The following is a 17,359-nucleotide window of genomic DNA, read 5'->3' as shown; positions in this document are numbered from 1 at the left end:
GGATGTGAAATAAGTTGAAGAATATAAGATTTCTCTAGAAATTTTGGCCTGAGCAATGAGATTGATGGCATTATCATTTGAAGTTGGCGTTAGAGTCATCAGAAGAGTGGAATTAAGAAGCAGACACAGAGACCAAGTTATAAAGGCTTTAAGTTATCATTTTCACCACAGCCATGGCATAGTTGACCACTAACCCCAGCCACCAAGACCTACAGACATGTCTAAATAGAGATTAGGGTTCACGTTAGAATCTAAGCACAGAGTGACTAGACTTGGAGGAGATCAGTCTGATTCTGAGGGCATAGGTGAGGGATGGCTTTAGAAGTAACTTGGATAAGATTCAGATACAAAGAAATGGGTGAATACAGAATGTGAGATAAAAAGAAGACTGACTGGATGCTGACCCAGAACCTGATAAACAGATTATATAACCTCCTGAGAAGTAAACTGCCCAAAGGCAATCATTAAGCAACTCCATATGCTGGTCAGGTGAGTGAAAGACAGAATAAGAAACTGGGAAGGTCACTTTTTTTTGTAGGTCATTTGGGAGTGGATAAATTTTGAGTAGGAGATGTATGGTGGACAGCTTGGCATTTTCAAACAGGGAATGTCGGGGGAGTAGAGTTCGGTGGAAAAAAAGGAAGGTGGCAGTTGATGAGGCAGGTAGGTTGAGATCAAATTGTGAGTACCCTTCAATCCAGCTTTGTGGATATGAATGGTGAGAAGTTGTGAAATGTTTTGAGTTAGTCAGTGATGCCATCAAACTTGATCTTGGATATATTAACATTTTGTTGGTTAATTGAAATGTAAAGGAAAATATAAAACAGATTGTAATATGTTAGCATAATGCTCACCATCAAGCTAATGATAGCCTGCAGCTGACCAAAATTCACTATAAAACACAATGTCTTCTTGAATAGAATATGCCATCAACTTCCTGCTAGAACAGAAAAAAATATGTAACTACATACTTAATTCTGTATCTTAAGGAAGATTTTGGGGGCCTTATAGCTATATTTTTTTCAAATGTCTATCTGATTTTAAGTCAATACAATTTATTTCTATACAACAAGTTTCAACTATGTATACATGTAGTCTAATTCTATAAATACTTATGGAATCACTGGAATGTACAAAGTGATTCGTTAGGTCATACAAGTGGAAGAAGCAACACTCTAAGTGGTTTATAGGCTAATATTTGGGGGCCGTGCCTAAAGATTCATGGAAAATACATAAATAAAATTCTGTAGGTATATGGATATTTATTTATGTGAGTGTCCTATGTATTAGAAAGAGCCTGGATTTTTTCTCCATGCTTTTACTCTTTAGGTATCAGAGTATTATAGAGACATTTCCTGAAGATTCAAAGTAGAAAAATTTGGGTACAGATAAAATACCTTCAAAATATTTATTGGCAAATACAATAGTATTTGCTTCCTAGTTCAATTTACTAGTTCAACAAATGTATACAATAAGGGTTTATTTTTTCTTATTATCAGAGCACACATATTTCTTATAGAAAATATGGAAAAAACACAGGAAAGGGTTAAAGAGAATAAAATTTAGAAATTTTCTTCCTTGTAAGAGAGAATTACATGTGCATATGTATGTGTAGGCATTTTAATACCTTACATAGACCTCTGAAATAGACCATTCTTATGCAGTGTACTGAGATCGTACTTGAGATTATGTATAAAAATTGCCTCCTGCTTTTCTCACTTAGGATTTTTCTCATAATAAAATATTTGATTTACTGTACTGATAAGCAGTGGCATAACTAAGGAGGTAGCAGTGGGAACTGCCTGCCCTGGCACAGTTACTGAGGAAGCTCATTGTCTCTAGAGAATTTAAAAAGAATGCCAAGATTGGCTAAAAGGCAGTCTGCTTTTTATTATACCATGGGCTGGCAACTGTAAATAATGTCAGTGGTAATATGCTTCTCCTCACCAGGGCAGACCCTGCTCCATGCAGGGCAGATCCCTGCCACCTCCACCCACCCTTGCTCCTCTTTCTACCCCTTAGTACATCAATACTGATATAATGAGTGTCTCATGGTAATGTTCCTATAAAAATAAAGAGCCTCGTAACCGTTTTTGTGTAATCATTAGCCACTCAATAATTAGTTGGCTCTTGAAGCTTTAAAAGCAGACAAATCAGTAAGTGTACATTTTCTTTCACAAACCAGCTTCCCTTCGGGCTGGATTAATTTGTTGTTAATAATCATATTTCAATTTCCTGCCCAAGAATTTAAACAAATATTTTAAACTAGGAAATAAATGTGAAAGGCAAAAACATTGCCATTTGACTAAATTATCAATCCAGAATGTGCTATTAGAAAATTCATAATCTTGAAAGAAAATCAGTACCTGAGTCATAGAAGTTGTATTCAATCCTGCTGAAATTATGGAGCAGTTTCTGAAAAAAAAAAAAAAAAAAAAAAAAAAAGAGAGGGAGGGAGGGAGGAAAGGAGAGAGGATGGAAGGAGAGTGAGAGGGAAGGAGGAAGGAAGGGAAGAAAAGGGAGGAAGAAAGGAAGGAAAAATTGCTTCCTGCTTTTCTCACTTAGGAAGGAGATCAGTCATTCTGTAGTTTGTGACCATGTACTCTTTTTACAAATGAGCGGTTGGAAATTGAGAAAGTCCAAAAGTCCACAATCACCCAAACTAATTAGTAACTATCATACTAGTTATTCAGGCATCTCAAGTCAAATAATATTCAGGCATCTCAGTTTCTAATCTGAGACTCTTACATCATGTCTCCTCTCTACTGGGAAGGAGAACTAAATTTGTTAATGACATTAATATCTATCATTTATTGAGTGGTACCTGACAGGCAATACTCAAAGCTCTTTATATGTATAAGCATTTATGTTCACAACCCCTCTCTAAGATAGATACTTCTATTGCCTCCTTTCAGTAGTGAAGGCCAAAGAAATTAAATAATTTATACCAGGATTTAGAAGTAAGAACTGTCAACACTGGTATTTGAGCCCAGGCGGTGGGTCCGGACAGAGCGCGTAACCATCAGTAAGTATACCATACCTCTGACAGACCATTCCTTGCTGGTACCAGGCAAACTAAATGAATTCTCACAGAATTTTTGTGTAGGTACTATTACATTCAACTCCTGATTAGCCACCAGATAGAGTCCAACTCAATAAGCATGACATATTATATGTGGCTCTTCATGTTGAAAGAGGCTCTGCGCACATCCTTATCCTTGTGTTTTATCTCCTTCCACTTCCCACTTCCTTCATTCTATCAAAGGGCCCAGGATTCTTGCTATGGATTTTTTTTAAGACATACTCTATTACTTCAATTGTAAATTCAGCTGGCTTTTTTTATTGCTAATTTAAAGATAATGTATCTTTTTTCTATGTCTGCTTTTAAGACTTTTCATCTGTCATTTTCAGTAGCTTTAATGTGATGTAACTAGGTGAGTACTTATTTTTCAATTTTTTTTCCTTTTTGCTTCTTGACATAGTAGAGCTTCTTGAATCCGTGTATTAAAGTCTACCTGCTGTTTTGGAAATATCTCAGCCAGCATCTCTTCAAATATTACTTCTGCCTATTCTATTTATTTTCTTCTCCTAGGAGTTCTAATTACAGGTTTGATGTATATCTTTGTTTCTTTATTTAAACACAATCTATAATTTGAACACAACCCATATATATTACATATTCACTTTTGTACTTTCCTTAATTTACTCTGTACTTAATTTTGGGTATTTCTTATATAGCTATTTTAAACTCATCTGTTGTAGTCTTAATTTTGTTACTGGTATTCCTCAGTCATATAATTCTTGAATTCCTCAATAACAGTTATTTTAAAGTCTATTTCTAATAATACTGGTATCTGGATCACCTGTAGGTCTATTTCTGTTGTCTGTTTTTGTTTATTTTACTTTTTCTCGTGGTGGTTGGTCATTTGGCACTGGGGATTTAGTTTTTAGTTTAGTTTAGTTTAGTTTAGTTTAGTTTAGTTTAGTTTAGTTTAGTTTAGTTTAGTTTAGTTTAGTTTAGTTTAGTTTTTCCTTTGGGTTGAAAGTTAAAGTACAATCACCTTATTCCACATAGGGATTGAGACATTATGAGATTTAGCCTTTCAGATAAGTGTTGTTTCCAGTTTTCACTTACTCCTAGGGTAACTCTTCTAGGATTTCCTTTTAACATTGGAGGTGGTTACAGGAGCCTATCTTTCTTGGAAGAATCTGACTCCAGTTTTTACCTTCCCAGTATTATTGTCAAAAGCTTTCTTAAGCTTCTTACCCTCTTATCAGTTTCCTTCTATTTGGTTTCTCTTCCTTTTACTGTGGCAATTTAGAATTTGGCAAATAGCTTAGAGTCAGTAACTGAATAGAATCTTGAGTTTACTTTGTTGTAATTTCTTTTTCTCTGTGATTCTTCATCCCTCCAGTGTTGCACTTAACCACATTTTACTGTTTGGCCTCAGTTCCTTGTTCTGTGAATTGACAAATGTGAAAAAAAGTTAGGTGAAAAAGTGGCAAGAAAATTTTGGCTTCTGTCATTGTTTCTCCTTTATCTATGATCTTGGCCCCACAAATCCTGCCTGCCTTTATTTTTGTTTCTCAGCCCTTATTATTGTTTCCATTAGGAGAGTTGATCTAATACAAGCTGTCATAGTCTTGAATTAGAGGAGTCCTTTTCATTTTATTTTAATGAATTAATATGATTAAATATCACAAAATCTGCATGTGAATTTAAGAAAAAAATACATCTATTAAAGGAGTTTAAAATAAAATTAAATGATAAGTGTTACTATTTTAATGTTTAGAGAAAATTGTTTAAAATTTATGTCTAGTACTGAAAAATAAATATTGCTCATTCAAGGAATCATTTAAAGGCTATTTTTAGTTTACTCTTATTTTGAGCATTTCCAACATTTTTATGGATGGAAACTATTCTGTATTTTATTTTGTATTCTCATGCCTTACTTTTCTAACATTTTTCTGTGCAGTGCACATAAATGTTAATTTCTTTGAGTGTATGTTCATTTCATCCTTTTTCAAAATCATTTGTCAATTTCAAATAATAAATGTATTCACTGAGCCAAGTGTACCAAACTTTTTTCTAAGTTACATTTCAGTTAACAATCCAATTTGAAAAACCATGCGCTCATTCCTAAAAAATAAAATAAAATAAAGATTCTTGTGCCAGCTACCTCATTTTTTGGTAATGGTAGACTGATTCTGATTCAATCAACAGAGCTTTTAGGATTTATTTACATAGTTTCACAGTAGCAAAATCTCTGGAGTTTAAAGTCACAGATTTCCCAGAGCTTAGTTTCACATTAATGTTTACGCCCACACTGTTTTCATTTTTAAGGGTGAGACCAAAGAAATTAAGAACTCAAACAATTATTTAAAAATAACACTTCGGGAAATGTGACCCAAAGAATGCACTCATCTGTTACACATGCAAAATTTTCCCCTCAACCCCAGAAGTCAAAAAAGTTCAAAAATTTTTTTTCTGGCCATAACCTGTATAACAATATGTTCAACTCATATAACTATATTAATGAGGTGGGGGGGCGCAAAACAGTGATGAGAACAGTTTTTAAAATTACACATTTATCATGGGGCTTAACGTTTAAAACTGGATTGAATATCTTTATTTTCCTCAAACACTAAGGGCTGCTTCCCTGGATAAATCCCTGATGCTTCCTTCCTGATTAGGAACTTTCTAGGTGATGTTCTCTAAACCAGCGGTCCCCAACCTTTTTGGCACCTCAGACTGGTGCTCCTATGAGAATCTGATGCCTGGTGATCTGAAGTGGAGCTGAGGCTGTGATGCTAGCTCTGGAGAGCACCTACAAATACAGATGAAGCTTCCCTCACTTGCCCACTGCTCACCTCCTGCTGTTGACCTAGATCTTAAGAGGCCACAGACCAGTACTGGTCCGCAGCCCTGGGATTGAGGACCCCTGCTATAAGCTTCCAGCTTTTCTACCTCAAAAGCCTAATTTCAGTTATCTTCTATTGTTTTCAGAGGGAAAAAACCATATCTCTGATCTTAAACCCTCCCCTGCCTCTGCAATTCTGTTACTTTGATTTTTATACCTTTAATTTGTATTTATATTTCCTTTCTGCTTTCTAATATGACACTCCTGGTTCTAGCTTTCTTTTACTTTTTAACCATTATAGTTACTTAGGAAGTAGTTTCCATTAAGTATTTCTACTTTCTTATTTCTCTTTCCTCCCAAGCCTGCAGTCTGGGTTTCTCTCCATTCCTCTCCTAGCCTGCTGCCTCTTAGGCCACTGTTGTCCACATGATGAAGACACACCAGAGACCTTCTAATAACTCATAGTTTCTTCCACTTCTCTGTCAGTAGTGTTTACCTTTCATTCCTTGACCATTGGTTTCTATGAAGTTTCTCTTTCTTCATTCTTTTCCTGTACTTCTGACTATTGTTTCTTAATGTCCTTTGCTAACTCTTTCCTTCTCCCGCAAGTGAATTTTTAAAAGATTTTTATCCTTGAGTCTGTTCTTTCCCTGTTTTTTATTCCTTAGTGCTGCTTTCCACTTACACACCCTCAGCTACTGCTGCTATTTACAATTCTGGTCTTCTGAACATTGGCCTTTAATTCTACCTGATAGTCCAACCTTTTTACCTGTGTGGCCCACTAGACTTTCAAATGCAATATGTCAAAATAGTAGCTAGAAGTTTGTGAAGCTCACTAAACTTTTCCTCCTATTTTATATCTCTGTAATGGTATCATCGCTTTCTTAGACACCAAGACCACACTATCTCAGAATCACATATGATTCATCCCTCTCTCATACGTCCAGTTTTGTCATCAGGCAATGAGTTTTGGACTTCTGCTACGTCTACCTCCTCCTGATTTTCTCCATCGCTACTGCCTGTTCTGCTCTCTACTTTTCAGGTTAATTGCAACAGTCCCTTTAACTCATCTCGTAACATAATAATTCTGCTTTCTCCAGTATTCCTACAGTTACTTGCCAGAATGATCAATGATCATGTTATTCTCTTCTGATTACAAACCTTTGTATCTTTGCGTTCTACATGTGCCGTGGAAGAACTGGCCTCATCCAGCATCTGTCTTTCTGACTTGACATGCTATTTTCTACCTTGAAATCTTTGCTTTTCCCCTTCCCTCTTCCAGAAATACCCTCTTCCGTCTCTACATATTGATATTATATATGTTTTTGTGCACCAAATTTTAATGTTGCATGTGCCAATTTTAAAATATGTACACAACTCTTCAACAATCCTCCTTCCAAAAAGTGGAGCTGAATCCTCTTCCCATTAACTGTGTACTGGGCATTGCGACTCCCTTCTAATGACTAGACCATGGCAGAAGTTATAGTGGGACCAGATTGTAGCAGACATCTTGCTCCTCCCTCTCTCTCTTTTGATTACTCATCCTGGGGAAAGCCGGCTGCTGTTGTGAGGACACTCAGCAGTTTTTATAGAGACTCACGGAGCAAGGAGCTAAGATATTCTACTAGAGACATGTGAGCAAACCATCTTGGGAGCAGGTTCTCCTTCCCAGCCAACTTCAGGTGACTGCAGCCTGGACCCAGAGTCAGAACCACCCAGCTAAGCCACTCTCAAATTCTTCACCCACATAAATTCTGAGATAATAAATGTTTGGTGTTTGAAACCACTAAAATTTGGGGATAATTTGCTATGCAGCATAGAGAACTAATACAGGAAGCCTGCTCTCTACTAGTAAGATAAGATTACTCCTGAGAATTCTCTTGATTTATGCCACTGACATGTTCTTTGACACAGTTTATTTGTATTGTAATTTGGTGTATTAGGGCAAATTTTTACAGGTCTAAAATGTTTAATAAACTATGTAAATACATCAGAGCTTAAAATATGAACTGAATTTCTAATATCAGTTCAGTAACTGAGCACTTTTTATCTTGGGAGAGTTCTTGATGGGAATTTTTACCATCATCTGGTGGATCTTAAAAGATATTCTCAACATCTAAGTTTCACATTTCCAATTATGATTGATATATATCCTACAGCCATGAACCAATTTAAATATTATGATTTTACTAAATCAGGTTACATACAGAGCCACTTTCTAAATTAAATCGAAGGCCGAATACCTGAACCAAGTGTTGTGAATGGCAACTTACTCTTTTTATAAAAACCTGCTAAAGTTTAGCACCAAAGGACTCCTTTGATAACATTTATATGCAAAGAAGTATAAAAGGAATCTCTAAAGAGTACCTTAGGGTGTGCATGTGTATATGTGTGAGGCCTAAATATTCATTACTATAGTCACCTTACTTTTCTCTCCATTTTGGAAGTGATTTGACATTCTAATTACTCTGTTATAAGTACTAAAATATAATTGGCTTCTTGACACCTTATTTTAACCCGAATCAGTATGTTTTATGCTGGTCAGAGAGCAGTACTCTTTAATTATTTCCATGAAGGAAACTGTCCTTTTTCATTCGGATGTTTATATTTGTCTGTAGTTGGTTAATTTAAGAGTGAGGGAAAAGAGTTGTTTCCAGGCTCGTATTTAATAGTGTGTCTTTTGAACTTTAATTGCATAAATGTTGTAGTATGTGTAGCCGATGGCCTTCAGTGACTGTGGCGTCCACTGATTTAAGTGGTTTTCCCAAGGTTTTCCATATCTAAATTTAGAAGAAGCATATCTGTCAAAAATTTGCAAACTCCAAGTCCTAGAAGCATTTTATTTTCTGATAGACTAGTGGTCAGATGGTATATGCCATCTATTTGGATTTTGATTAATCTCTCGATTTTTTTTTTAGGATGACAGTCTCATAGGTGAATTGAGGAAATATGATCTACTTTCTGTAACTGAACATATGTGTGTGGCGTCTGCCAATAACAACAACAACAGCAAAACACATGCCAAAAATGTACAAATACAATCTAGTTTATGCAGGTGTCTTATATTTGAGAGAACATACTTGGAGAGATTTTAATTAAGAATATGTGTCATCTTAGAGATCCTAAGAAACAGAACTCTACAAGGATTTGTTGTCAACCATCTGAATCTGAAACAACACTTTTGTTTTTGACTGGAATAGACTACATAGCCTGTTCTTTAAATTTTCAGTAGGTGACATATTGAAAAGGGTAATAGGCCGTTGGAATTTAGGATTCTAATGGAGAATGACTTTGTTTGGCCAGAAAAGTATTGGAAATAAGCAGGGACCAATCTGATATTATACCTTTCAGGAAGAAATTTTGGGGTATATAGATGTATGTGGCAGCTTAGGGCAGTCATTGTGGGATGAACTTGGGATCCAGACTGCCTCACTTTGAATCTCACTCAGCTCTACTGCTTAGCTTTTACTATGTGCTAATTAAGTATGATGCTACAAACCTTAAAGAATATTTTATTTGATCCTTGAAAACACTCGAATATATTTTATTTTATCATTTTTTAGATAAAGAAACTAAAATTTCAAAAAGTAATTTGACAAAGGTTAGCAACTCATACATGGTTGATCCAAGCCTGGAACCTAAGTCTCTAATTTATTGCCAGGGTGTTCACAAATACTTTATTGTTGCGAACTCTGTAACTCCGAAGGGATGTGGGAAAATAACAACAATAATAAAATCTAAAATCTGGATCAGTGAGAATGAGCATTACAAAGAGATATTGGAAGAAATGATCCCTCTTGAGCTGGGGAGAACACATTTTTGTTAGACTGGAACAGATATGTTCTTGGGAAGATAAAAGAATGGATTCAATACCACGTCAAGGTCTCTTCAGTCTATAATTTTAGGCTTGCGTAAAATCCTGTTATACCTCAGTGTATAACTGAGACTTATACATTTCTTATACATTTTCTTGTCTTGAGACTTATATATTTCTTTTTATAATATGTGTGTATCTTTTTTATCCTTAGGTAGATGTGCCTATTTGTGGTTTTGGCTTTTACTTTCACATGCGGTATGGTTTCAAACACAGTTATTGCATCAGAGTTTTAACATACACATATCAGGGCATCATATGTTCTGAAAATAAAAGTGAAGTTCACAGTCATAGTTTTTACTTTGTATGTGTTTTTCTGAAACCAATAACCAATAACATGGTATAGATTCAAAACCATCATTGGTTAACATACTTTTATCAATTGCTTAAACTATAAGTATATACCTAGCATGCTACCTTTTCATATCTGGCTGCCTGTTATTAGCATCCATCTAGAATGATGCGGAGAACTAAGAAATAAACAGATCAGCCCTAGAACAGCCAAAATAGACATGACAAAAAACTACAGGTTTTTGGTAAAACAGGCCTTCTGGTACAACCCTAGAGCCCATTTATCCTTATTTTACATATAATTCAAATAAGCTCCCTGATCTTTTCCAAAACAGATCAGATTACAGGTATTAAATTAGAATTCAGGAGCTACAATGACAAGAAAAGTGTTAGCTTGACATCTGGATGGCATGAGAAAAACAGTAAGAAGCATGCAAAAGTGTATCCTAAGCATAACAGTTAAGGCCCTAGAAAATAGTGATTTAAAATCTTTGTTGTCTTAAAGTACATTTAATTATTACCAGATTTAAATGATATTCAATATACTGTGATTGAGAAGTCAGGGGAAATTATTTCACATTTAAGAATATTTTCCATTAAAAATTGATGGATTAAAAACAAAAATATTTTGGTGCTTAAAGTCATGTATCTATAAGTTCTGAGGAAAAACTACATAGTTTAAGTTTATACATATTAGCCAAAATCCTTAGAAGGAACTTCTTTAATACGAATCAAATATATTTATTAAAAATTAAACAAAATTGAATATTATATTCAAGTCTAGATTTTTAGAGGTCATATGGAAGCAATAGGAATGCAAAATAGTATGAAAATATATTTGACACCATCCGGTTAGTATTTATCTAAAAGTTGTCTCTGTATTCCCTTCACTTGAATCTTTTTGTTGTTATTATTATTGCTAATAATAATAATAATATTGTTAATATTATTATTATTATATAATATAATAATAATATTATATTATTACAATATTATTATTATTATTATTATTATTATTATTATTATTATTATTATATTCCTGTTAAACATTACTGCATTTCTTCCCATGTCCTCTCTCTGAGAACTTTTAGGCTACTTACTACTTTCCAACAGACTTGGGGCAACTTCACCAGCTACTACAGCTGTGCACTGGCTTGGCAGTGACACACCATGTGACCTAATGGAAAACAACAACAGCATCTGGGTAGTAGGGAAACCACAGATGGGAAACAACTATGGTTACAATGATTAATCTGAAACAATATTTATAATCTTCTTGCTGATAATGAAAACCTTGATTGCCTTGTTAAGCTTTCTGAGAACTTTAAATGTTATAAATACGAAAGCCCTTAAATGAGGTTAAAATTTCTGACAGTTACTTACATATTATTGTATTTTCTATAAATAGAATATAGAGACTTAGGCTCAAAACATTTTCTTAGAAGTTTTGATTAGAAATTCTAATAACAATTTCCATTTGAAAAATTCTGCAGATGAAAAAGACAAAGGAACACAAAAAATCAACTGTTCAGTTAGCCGTCAGATTTAGGTCAAAGTGTTTAAGCTTTTGTTTGGTCAAGTTATATTCTGGGACTTCTTAGTCACTCGTATTTAAAAAAAAATTATTTATATTTTTGTTTTATGGACAAGTAGGATAATGTGACAGCAAGAAAGACGAAGATATCTAACAGAAGAATTAAATAGCTCTCGTGCCAGTTCACATCCGGCAATATTTTTGGCAAGTAAGCACAGATTATATATAAAATAGAAATAGTGCCTGTTCTGTTTTTTTAATGAGACACCTTAAAGTTTAAGGAATTTTGGTGTTATAATTATAGCATAATCAAATAAAACAATTATTTGGGCCAAAGGAAAACCCTGATTAAGGAAAATATCTGATTTTTTATACATTTTTTTATCTAGCATTATCAGTATCAGGAAGAGGGAATCATCCCTTCTACCCTGCTTGAGTTCTAGCAGCTAGCCTTCTAACAAAATTGGTACAGGCAGAATGACAGAAGAAAATCGCAAGTTTTATTACTATTACACAGGAGAATAAAAGAATAATTTTCTGTGAGAGAAGTGGAGCAGGCCATTTATATGCCCTTTATGTAAAGAAACAACAAATTTCTAGAGATTTGAAAGACAAAAGAGTACAGGTTTTAGGGTACCCAGTAAGGAATTTAAGTAGAATGTCTGCTTTGGGCAGTAAATTAGTAAAAGTAACCAGGGAGTGTTCACAGAGGCTTCTGAGCTCTGGATTCTCTATCTTTGGCCATAAGGCGGTTCTCTTTCTTATCTGATTTCTCATTACCCCTTTTATGGCACAGAGGGCACATTTCACACGACATCTTCTACATTTAGAGAGACAGGGGAGAGTCAGGGAGCTCCTCTGGCTCAGGCTGCTTCTCAAGTGATTTTAATTCAAAATAAACAATATGCCATTGTGGGATATTTGGGGGCAACCTGCCCTGTGCCCCATATAAGACATTCCCTAAATCATGATATCTCTTATATACCTTGGTTGTATGTAACTAACACATTTCTTTCCTTAGAGTGGCTTATGTTATTAACTTCCTCCACATTTGGATGTTTAAAATTTTTGGCTTAAGCAGAGTTTCCAAGTATCCGACATTACATACATACATACATACATACATACATACATACATACATCCCCTGGGAATTAATCCCTGAGGTCGACAGAAGCTTCTGGCTACTGGAAACTGTCTGTTGCTGCTATCTGATGTCCTCCTGGCTCAGGAAATAATTCTGTTTGCCCCTCAGCCATATAGAAATGACAGAGTTCCTTGGGAGACTTATCACTAGCTCTCTTGGGTATAAGGCAGGCTTGGGTACTCTCTACACTTTGTGAAGACTCAGACATGGCAATGGCTGGTGTTTGGAGGTCATTTGTTACTTGCCTAGAATTGAGATGAAGGCCAGAAAGAACGAAGGGCTGCCTGTCACCAGTTTACAATCACTGTCTTCTGGACATTTCCACCCGAGTATTTCATATATGTTAAACTTAGTACTTTCCCGACTGAACTCCGTATCTCTACCCTTCCTTCCAAATCGGATATTGCATTTTTATTTTCCAACTAAGATAATGATATCATCATTTTATCATGTGTTAAAAATCATAATCTTGAAATTAATATTTAAACTCCTTTCTCTCCCACATACCTTCCACTACCCCTATTCAAATTTTTATCAAGATGTGTTGAGTCTTATCACCACCATATGCCAAATTGGCACTGTCTGCACTCTGTCCCCAGTGCCGTCTGCTGTACTTTAGGCTTTCATGGTCTCTTGCCTGGACTGTTTTGGGAACCTCTTTACTTATCTCTCTGTTCTCTGCTAGTGTTCCTTCCTGTTGATTTCTTTTCAACCTTCAAGTTTTAATTAACTTGTCTTCTCTGCTAAGCATTTCCCGAGTTAATTCAGTATTACCTCCCATGCTCCCATGGACATCTTTATAACAGTTGCTCTGTGGTTCAAATCTTTGTTTTTGTCCTTGTTTCTCCAGCTAGACTTGGAAGTCCTTGTGAGAGGAACTTTATCTTATACACTTTAAAATTCCTAGCGCATAGTAAATGGCTCCCATATTTCTTAAGTACAGGTGAGAAATAGAAATAGAAAAGGTGAGTTCTGATTAGCCATAAAATCTAAATTAGTGGTATAAATCGATAAAGTAGAAATTAAGAAGGCCATATTATTATATTTTAAACAGACATTACATTCAGCATTTGTGTGAGTGGGAGAATAGGTTTGAGGTTTTCCCAAACAAGTCTCTTTTAAGCATTTTAAAAATCATAAGCAGCGACAATTTTGCACTGTGATTTTAGGTGTAGTAGGAAATGAGGCAACTCTATGCCTGGTTTAAAATATACGTTTTATCTTTTGTCATACTTAATAATCTTTTTCCTTGGTTCTGCTGGTGTTGTGTTCAAAAGCTAGTGCCAATTGCCAATTTGAATGCTGTTCAAATGTTCTCACATTTTGGTGACTGAAGATAAGTTGAGCTCCAGGGGCCAAATGAGCTAGAGTACACTTCTTATGCATAATGAAATTAAGTGATTTAGGTTAAAACAAGCAAATTAAAACCTGATATATAAAACAGGCTAAAATAGTTTATCCCTTGATATATATACCTACATATATATAACAAACACATGTATATATGTACGTATACATACATAATATATAGTTTATAGGTTATTACAAAATGCAGTATCATTTAAAATCAACTAAGATTTTATGAAAATGCACATTTGATGTGTAAAATGTACTTATGTACATGAAGTTATTCATGTAGTAATTATTATAGCATACTTCAGCTTAATGGTAGGGTTTTCAGCTTTTAGTATCCTCATGTAAAATACAAGGCACAACTTAGAAGCAAGAATAAAGGACTTAACCATCTTTAGATCATTGCCTTTCAGTAGAGGAAAGTAATGGGAAGACAGTATGGTACCCTCAGTCTCATCCCACCCCATGGCAGCATGTCAGTTTCTTTGGGGGATTTGTGAACTGCTCATTCTCCCTGGCCCCAGCAGGCATCACCATGTATTAAGAAAGCTTTTACTTGACTAAAGTGTGGTATTCTTAAAGAACGCTGAGGTGGAAAAAAAATGAGTGTATTGCTGAAGAAGTCAGTAGTTGATATGATTTCTATTTCATATTTTAGAAATACCAAAAATATAATACCTTTAATATTTTACTACTCAAAATGAAGCATTTATAAAATAATAATTTTGGAGCCACAGATTCTGTCTTCGCTGTTCATCAAGTAAATGTTGATGACTGAGGGGATAAAAGGGATATATCAGTAACAATGTGTACGTATATATGTTAAGAAATATATATAGCAAATAAAATGCTTGATTTATGAAGGCCAAAGTGACTGTGCTTGCAGCTAAACGGTGGCATGCCTCAAATAAGTTTCTTTAACAAGAAAATGAAAGAGGCAGGAAAATTGGAAAAAAAGTGAGAGATGCTAAAACTAATGAGTATGATAGATCAAGTCATTCAGCTTAGTAAGAATAGCTGGGAAATGTGGATGAAGGATCTACATGTAACCACATGAATCTACACATGTAACCACTCAGGCACTGTTATACTCAGCATTCAAAGCAATTCTAGTAGTATATTCAGACATTAAAGGGCAACCATAGGTCAAAATTTTAATTTTTTCAATAGAGCATAACTGTTCTTTGACATTCGTCAACTTTGCTGAGCTGTGGCAACAAAGGCTATTTGACACATGTATGAAAAGAACTGAGAATCTGCCATAACTAGCCAAGCCAGGATTCTTGAGTAGTCTAAGAACAAAAAGCTTGAAGGTTAAACATGACAAATGTCTCAGAATACAATTCATATTGACGCTGCTTTTTAGGCCATTATCCTTGAGTTCTGTTGCCCTTCTCTTAATACATTTAGCACATTTTCCTAGACTGGTAAGACCATTGGGATGGGAAAATTTGGTAAACATCCAAATCAATATAGAATCTCAGTAAGTAAAATTGAATCAGGTTTACAGTGTTGCTCACCACTATAAAAAATTGTGTATTGTTATCTTGAAACAAATGTGGTAAAGACTTAGAGTAAGGCAGAGGTGATTGTCTTATCCCCTGAAACCATTATTTATGTTAAAGTATTTCCTGTCATGCAAAAGAATACACGACATCATACACGGAAAGAAGCCTTTAAAAATGTTGTGTTGACCCAGCATTGCCACAATATAGAAAGTTAATAAACTAATTTACATAGATTCTTATAAAAAATAGCACTGCTTCCTTTACTTATTCCTTTAATATTAAAACATAAAGAAAAGATATAGCAGTTTCTGGCTGAAGTTATGCTGTTGAGGGTACTAAGTTCTACCTTGGAATGACTTTGAAGAGAAGTCAGTATTTTACATTCAGATCATTTGTATTAACCAGATTCGTAAAGAAGTAATTTAAGGTAATTAAGCACTTTGACAGGTTGATGTTTTTTTGTGGCAGGTGTGTCATTTATATGGAAAGTATCCAGTTTGACTGACAATATTCCCTTCCTTGAGTCCCTCTACTGCCTTCTCTTCAAGTCAACTGGTCTTTAGAGGTCAGCTGGTCTTCTCATCCATGAGTCTTTCTTATTTGGGGAACATAAAACTGACTTTATTTTCATTCATACTATGTGAATTTGCCACCATTTACCTGAACCACTTTCAGCACAGTTGTTTGCTTCTTCATCTACTCATAGCAAAGACATCGCATTATTGGGTCAAATATTGCTTCCTATACCTCTCTGTTTTTTTCTAACATTGACATCAAACTGCATTTTGTGAGATAACAGAGTAATTGTTTTCCACGATGTTGACTCCAGAAATGGAAAACTGTGTCCTCAAAAGCTCCCATGTTCTATTTCAGAGGCATCTGTGACTCTGTAAATCATGAGTTCACTTTTAGTAATTCTGGGTCATATTTTTATTGTTTTGACTCTACAATCTTCCAGAGGTGAAAATTTTGCAAGCCTGATTACCTGCTAGATGGAATTTCTTCTTATCTGTAGATAAGTTGGTAGGAATTGGCCAAGTCTCTCATGATTTCAGTGAACTTTATTGTGATCTTAGTCTCTCTGAGAATTTTAATACATTTGTCTTGGTTATTGGGGAGGCTGCACATGCCTTTCTTAATCATTATAGCTAGCTTGTGTTTGACAATTTTCAATGCTTCCGTGTTTGTACTAAGATAAAAGGACTGTAGGATTCCAGGCAAACCTTCCTTATTTTGTGTAAGAGTCAGGTTGTTCTTTTTATTTTATTTCCAATACTCTACTAATGATGTCTAAAATCATACATACAGAAATCTGTAGCTCACACAGGCAGGAATAAGTCTCATTGAGACATATTTTTTTAAAGAATGCTAGTTACTGTATTTACTCTCACTATGCATGGGAATCTTGAAGGGCTCTTTAACTTCAGCCTTTAGGATAAAACAAAATGATTTGTTCAGAATGACTGAACTTCCAATATGTAAAGTGAAATTTATATAGTTTAATTTCATAAATATTTACACAGATACATTTTGATAATAGAACTAGGCATACTTATAATATTAATACAATACAAGAGGTAGATAAAATACAATAAAAATAACCTGAACTAAATTTGTTGATTATAGTTGTAGTTTTTATCTATGTATATATCTTGTCTATTTCAACAATTGGGTTTAAATTCCACAATACCATTTTGAACCTGGATTATTTTCACCATTTTTTTCTCATTATATGGATGTACCATAATTGTAATGCCCCATTATTTATTGAACATTTAGATTGCTTACATATG

At 34.7% G+C, this 17,359-nt stretch overlaps 1 protein-coding gene across 2 annotated transcripts in view; it reads left to right on the top strand.

Moving 5' to 3' along the window:
• The window catches only part of FAM83B (family with sequence similarity 83 member B), a 78,837-nt gene that overhangs the window by 27,379 nt on the left and 34,099 nt on the right, over positions 1-17,359 (top strand). Inside the window, exon 1 of one of the 2 annotated variants that reach the window (XM_039853017.1) lies at positions 2,837-3,025. The exons of the other annotated variant lie outside the window; for it this stretch is intronic. The gene's annotated coding sequence lies outside the window, so the exon portion shown is untranslated. Of the gene's footprint in view, positions 1-2,836; positions 3,026-17,359 lie in introns of those variants that run through there. 2 annotated transcript variants of the gene reach the window in all.

Source organism: Pteropus medius, unplaced genomic scaffold (genome assembly GCF_902729225.1).
Source record: "Pteropus medius unplaced genomic scaffold, Ma_sr-lr_union100, whole genome shotgun sequence".
NCBI lineage: Eukaryota > Metazoa > Chordata > Mammalia > Chiroptera > Pteropodidae > Pteropus > Pteropus medius.
This window is presented reverse-complemented; position numbering and strand designations above follow the sequence as displayed.